This window comes from Sinocyclocheilus rhinocerous, unplaced genomic scaffold (genome assembly GCF_001515625.1).
Source record: "Sinocyclocheilus rhinocerous isolate Xijiao unplaced genomic scaffold, SAMN03320098_v1.1 scaffold1474, whole genome shotgun sequence".
Taxonomy (NCBI): domain Eukaryota; kingdom Metazoa; phylum Chordata; class Actinopteri; order Cypriniformes; family Cyprinidae; genus Sinocyclocheilus; species Sinocyclocheilus rhinocerous.
Window position 1 is genome coordinate 80,826 of NW_015655412.1, and position 6,467 is coordinate 87,292.

Consider the following 6,467-nt stretch of genomic DNA (forward strand, 5'->3'; position numbering starts at 1 on the left):
CTGTGTTTTACTCACCCTCAAGGCATCCTAGGCGTGTCTGACATTCCTCTTTCAGACGAACACATTCGGAGTTATATTCAAAATTGTCCTGTCTGTTCCAATCTGTATAATTGCAGTGAATGGTACCCCTGTTTCTAAATCCGAAAAAAGTATATCCATCCATCATAAAACTACTCCACACAACTCCGGGGTGTTAAAGGGGTCATATGATGTTGCTAAAAAGAACATTATTTTGTGTATTTGGTATAATGAAATGTTTATGTGGTTTAAGGTTAAAAAAACACATTATTTTCCACATACTGTACATTATTGTTTCTCCTCTATGCCCCGCCTTTCTGAAGCGAAACGATGCGTTCGTTTAAGAAAAATGTTGATTCTTAAAACTTTATAAACTATAATGTTCAGCTTCGGGTCGCTCAAGCAGGCGCGTTCACGACAAGGCGGTCGAGCGTATGACGTAGGCGTAACGAAAGGCGCAACGTTAAGATCCGGGAAGAAGACTGTAGTCTCGCAAGAGTAAACTCCGGGGAGAAGCGTGTAATCTTGCGAGAACCATTTTTTGTTTACGGCACAGGAAACCATGTGAACATGTAAATTATATCCGTTTTGATTAAAATGGTGCGTTCGTGTCAATACCCGGGATGTTTAAATAAGTTTGTGACAGGTGTTTTGTTTTGCTTTCTCCTGAATATCTCTTTGGATTTGAGACTTTAGTCTTTGCAACTTCACAGATCTTCTTTATGCACCAAGAGCTTGTAACACTCCAAAGAGAAAGGAAAAATTTAAATCGCATCATATGACCCCTTTAATAAAGGCCTTCTGAAGCGAAACGATGCGTTCGTTTAAGAAAAATGTTGATTCTTAAAACTTTATAAACTATAATGTTCAGCTTCGGGTCGCTCAAGCAGTCGCGTTCACGACAAGGCGGTCGAGCGTATGACGTAGGCGTAACGAAAGGCTCTCTGTGCATCCGCGTTCGTCACTCTCTCCCCGGAACTTATGTTGCACCTTTCGTTACGCCTACGTTAGTGATGCGCGGATGGTGGCTATATCCGCGGGCGCTGCGGATAATCCGCAGGTCCGGTAATAAAAAAATGCATTCTGACTATGTGCGGGTGGGTCGCAGGTGGATAAAATACATCATTAATGATGCAAATATTAACTACATTTTCTAAAATATGAATGTGTTTTAAATAGGCTACAGAAATTTAATAAACTGTAAATTAACATTAAAAGTTATTCAACAAAACATTATTTAGTCAAGAGCAGTAAGGGATTTTCTCTGTCTTTTGTTGTTTGATTAACATTAATGACAAAAGGCACAGCTTTATTAGGCTGCTGTCAAAAGACCTATTTCACGGATCCAATACTGATACTCATGCGTTTTATTTCGCAACTGTTTACATTAACTTAAGACAAAACCGAAAGTGCTTTCTCAATTTGGTACTCGCAGCACGCGCTTTGGATGTAACTGTGAGCACACAGAAAAGCGCCTCTGGAGAGCGCGAGTACCGAATGGCTTAAAAAGACGTGAAAATAATACATTTTTGTGACGATGCAACAATGACCGCTTAACAAAAACTTTCTGGGTTTATTTATTTTACAAAACTTTCCAGGCCTGAAATTGCTGTTCAGTGACTTTTCCAGGTTTTTCATGACCGTACGAACCCTAATGTGATGATCTGGTGCGGTTATCTAAATCATACAAAAATACAGGTGCGGGCGGTTGGAAGAAACAGAAACATTTCAGAATTCAGAAACTGGGGTACCATTCACTGCAATTATACAGATTGGAACAGACAGAACAATTTCGAATATAACTCCTAATGTGTTCGTCTGAAAGTGGAATGTCAGACACGACTAGGATGCCTTGAGGGTGAGTAAAACACAGGCTAATTTGCATTTTTGGGTGAACTATCCCTTTAACAGACACTTGCTGTCACGTACTGGCTGTTTTAATTTCACATTTCGATTATTTTTTTTCATGTTTTAAATTATTTCAAATATCAGTATTCAAAGTTTTATGTTAAAAACAAAACATTAGGCCTATTTATGCATCTGTAACTGCGGCTTAAAATGCATCCATGTCCCCTCTGAGATACATAAACTGTGTAAATACATCTAAATACTATTTATAGACTTCAACTTCTACCAAAGTCATTTTCTGGTAAGATATCTGTACTTTTACTTGAGTATGGCTTTCAGGTACTTTATACACCACTGCATGGGCTGGAGTGTTAGTCAAAAGTGTTAAGTAAACAAGACAATACTATCATATACACATTATATTGCATAATTGCAAATAAATTAATTTCCAAACATTTATTATTATTTCACAGGGTTTCTTTTACATAGTATTGAATATGTGATGCTGTAAATTATTAGTTACATTTTCCCATCATTTCAAACATATTTAAAACACAAAAAATCACTTACCAAAGGTTTGCAGTCCAAAACTCCACAACACTGTGTATCATTTACATTCACAAGGGAAAGCAAAGAAACTAAATAAAATGCTATGTCGAAGTATTTATATCAACAATGTGCACCTTTTCATGGAAGTGAAAGAAAAGTCTGCAGTATGTGAAAGTCAGTCACCCACACACACACAGAGTCGAGGAACAGATGTTCAGAAATGATGAGAAAATGGAGTAGTAATAGCTATTCTTGGATAAAGATTAGTTACTGAAAAAAAGAGAAATGGATGAAATGAAAAGCGATGTCAAGGAGTGGATAGCACTGGGCTATCAGGGCTATAGCCCAAACTATATTTTTTCTCTCTTGCACAGAACCGGATTTGTTTGTTTGTTGGTTGGTTTCTCCTTTTATTGCATAATTATAGCATTTCACTTCTGCTAGTACTCACTCTGACACAATCTTCTGCTAGTACTCAGTGTGATACTGATATTGATGGAGCAGACATCAATACCACATTTTAGAACTAAATAATATAATGTTCAATTACATGGTCTTAAGCTCCATCCCTGCTGGTCTCTGTTGACAAGTTTGAAATCAGCTTTAAAGAAAGAAAGTTACTCTCTTCAGCCTTACAGAAAGTCAAATTTTATTGAAAAGAGTGCAGAAAGTCATTTAGTACATATCTCAGAAAGTAACCATATTACAAAAGCAGAAGACCATCAGAAAATCAAAGTAGCTACACTGAAAGTGCAGCACGGTAAACAGTTTGGCACAAAATACAATTTGCCAATAACTGAAAACTAAAACCATTAGTAGAATAAGAACAGTAAGAAGTCTTTTCAGATGCTGTTTAGTGTAAATTCCATTTCATTAAATATCACATTAACTTCTTCAGATATCACACAATATGCCTGTGAACCTCTTCAAGTGCTTTTTGCATCAGTATATCACAGAGACAGATTTTGACTGAGTTTCCCTTCGTGGTCTGAAGGGAAAGCACCAAGCTAATGCCTCAATATGACAATCACAAAGCTGATATCTATGAAAGAAATGCTAAAATCACTTTAATAAAGTGTAATAAAAGCTGGTCATGATTTATGGAGAGGAAGTGATATCACAGAAAAAGATGTTGGATTATCCAGAGAGCAGTGTTCATGAACCCATCCGATTCTACGTCGACTTTGGACAAAGAGTGATTATTGCATGGGTACCACAACAATCTGTGGACACATGGATACACTAATGAACCAATGATCCAGAGCAGAGAAATGTTTCATAGAAGAAACCCCATCTATAAAGTGTGAGTGTCACTGTACTTACCTCACTGGTACCTGCAATGCCTTCAGGGCTCTGTAGTATTCAATACCCTGCTTGCTGGGAACACGCTTGTCATCTTCCTCCAACATCAGAAGTACTGGGGTTTTTACCTGAGGTACAAACCCAGCCTTGTGTGTTACAAGCTGAGCAGTTAAGAAATTAAACATAAAAGAATAAATAATGCACCGGAACAGCATCTGCTCACTTTGCTGCCGTGTTTTATGGGTGACTTGTTTAACATCTGTTCCAGAATAGCAGGTTCAAGATGAATATCTGTGTTATATTCATATCCAGCTTCCACCATACACCTGAACACAAACACACTCAAAGCCATTAGCTATCACAAATGTCTACAGGTGCATATCATAATACATGAATCATATTTTATCCACATATCAAAAGAAAGAAGTTACATATTAATCATTTTTTTGTAGATTTGTTGAATATTACATCAAGCACACCCCTCAAAAAAGTATTGTATTGAAAAAAAAAAGTATTTATACATCATCATACTATTCGCTGTTTTCTCTTTAATTTATGCTTAAAAAAATGGATTACACTTTATTTTGATTCTTTAGACACTTTAGACATTCTACTAACTATAAGTAACTTTGCAACTTCATGTCTACAAACTCTCAGAGTAGACTGTTAGGTTAGGTTTAAGGTTAGTAGAATAAGTTGATATATACTTGCAAAGTTTCTCATAGTCGGTATGTTGTGGACCCATCAAAATAAAGTGTTAGCAGATATCAAGCAGACAGTCTACTAATACTCTAATGACTGCTAGTTGACATGACATCACTTTTTACACAGAATTGCAAACAAAAAAAAAGCTGATGTGAAATTTCACTAGGCCCGGTAGCCAGCTATGAGGTCACAGAGGTTCAAAAATAAAATTTGTTTTTTGAATTACTAATTTGCTGTTTAACTCCTCATTTGAGTGTCTGGCATGTATAATTCAGTCTAGACAGTTTGCAAGAATGTTTAGCGTCCGTAGTATGAATTAAATGATCGCTGCGAGACACTGCCAGAGTAAACAAGGCTTCAGAGAGTTGCGAGTGAGTGCACAGGTGCAGCCTCCGTGTTGCCAGATCCAGCTTTTATAAGCGTCTTTTGACTTATTTTTTGACACTTTTGAAAGTTAATCAAGTGGAAAGTTTCAGTTTAGGGTCAGCGATATCTTTATCTTATCTTATTTGCAAAGATTTGAAATAATTTCGGTTTTTATTTTTATAGCAATATCTGGCAACACTGCATCGCCGGCACTTAAACTGACAGTAATCAAAAAAGTCCATGGACAGGTTATTGCTGACAGTATACCTACCACATTCGGTAAGGCAAATGCAAAAAATATCATGATATTATCTCTCAGAAACGTTATCAACGCTGTCAAAAACAGTAGCGTTTAACACTAGTACACACAGATCTGTAGAACAAGTAGGTTAGAGAATTAAATAAAATAGCCTACGCAAACATTAGCCATGAAGAAGTCAATGCTATTTTATTCAGTATAGTAGTTAAATTTTCACAAGGTCATGCTAAAAACATTCATAAGAGCACTAGACAAAGTTATCATCTATACCAGGGGTAGGCAAGTTCGGTCCTAGAGAGCCGCAGTCCGGCAGAGTTCAGCTCCAACCCTGAAAACAAAACTCACCTGCCTATAGCCTTAGTAATCCTGAAGTGATTATTGATAACTATAACAGTATGATGAAATTATCCACCCCTAACCTATAGTAAAATATTAACACATTTTGATGCAATAAATATGGTATAATTTAACAGTGTTCTTCCTTCCAAAACATTTTAACAAACATCTACATGTCTCTCTTGTATGGAACGATATTCCGGACAATTTTCAAAAGGAATAGCAAATTGTATTTTCAATTGCGTTTTCAATATGTGGACGCATAAATTGTGACACAATCCAACTTTTAAAGTGTTTAGTGTAAATAATGAGTTGTAGGCCTATTTGTAGGGGTTATTATAGCACAATTCTTAACCCCATCCCAGACCTCACTAATTTTCAAACCCTGGCTACGGCCATGAATTTCACCACTCAGAAACTATTTGAAATCAAGTAATTCAGTATGATATCCACTGGATGTGAAGGTTAATGTCACATTACCAGTCTGGAATGTCTGTGCAGCCGATCATGGTGGCCAGGTTTTGTGACGGGATTTCGTGCCACACACGCCTTGTAAAACTCAGGATATTGTCCAATCAGATGACAAGCCAGGAATCCACCATGAGAGCCTCCAGCCACAGAGATCTTCTGCTTGTCAAAGTCACCTTGCTTCAAAACACTGTCTACTGCCAACTGTTTAGAGGTAAACAAAGAGAATATGTATAACTATGTATGCTGTATTGAAAGAATAAATCACAAAACATATGCCGCAAATTCCAGAAGAGCCTCCAACTTTCAGAACTTTGCAAATATGGAAAATCCAACAACCAAATTCAATGTACTTTTAACATCACAAGTAGTATGCTAACACGTATTTGTAAATATTTAAAAGGCTGTGAAACATTTTAGGTATTTGGTTACACTTATGATTGGAGTAGGAGCTCAGCAAGCATTAGTGTTCACCTGCACGTCTTTTACATCCTGGGTACCGATGTTTCCTGGTAAGGAGAGGATGTTATCTTGACCAAAACCAAGTGAGCCTCAGTAGTTCACAACAACAGGAAAGACACATTGAAAACATGACATACAGTATGGGGGGGGGGGG

The 6,467-nt window shown here is 37.0% G+C and overlaps 1 protein-coding gene and 1 pseudogene across 1 annotated transcript in view; both read right to left on the reverse strand.

The window, feature by feature from the left end:
* LOC107718264 (toll-like receptor 9) overlaps positions 1 to 2,508 on the reverse strand; it is an 11,307-nt gene extending 8,799 nt beyond the window's left edge. Inside the window, exon 1 of the mRNA XM_016525259.1 lies at positions 2,437 to 2,508. The gene's annotated coding sequence lies outside the window, so the exon portion shown is untranslated. The remainder of the gene's footprint in view (positions 1 to 2,436) is intronic.
* Positions 2,509 to 3,532: 1,024 nt separating this feature from the next.
* Positions 3,533 to 6,467, reverse strand: part of LOC107718260 (acylamino-acid-releasing enzyme-like) — a 31,589-nt pseudogene continuing 28,654 nt past the window's right edge.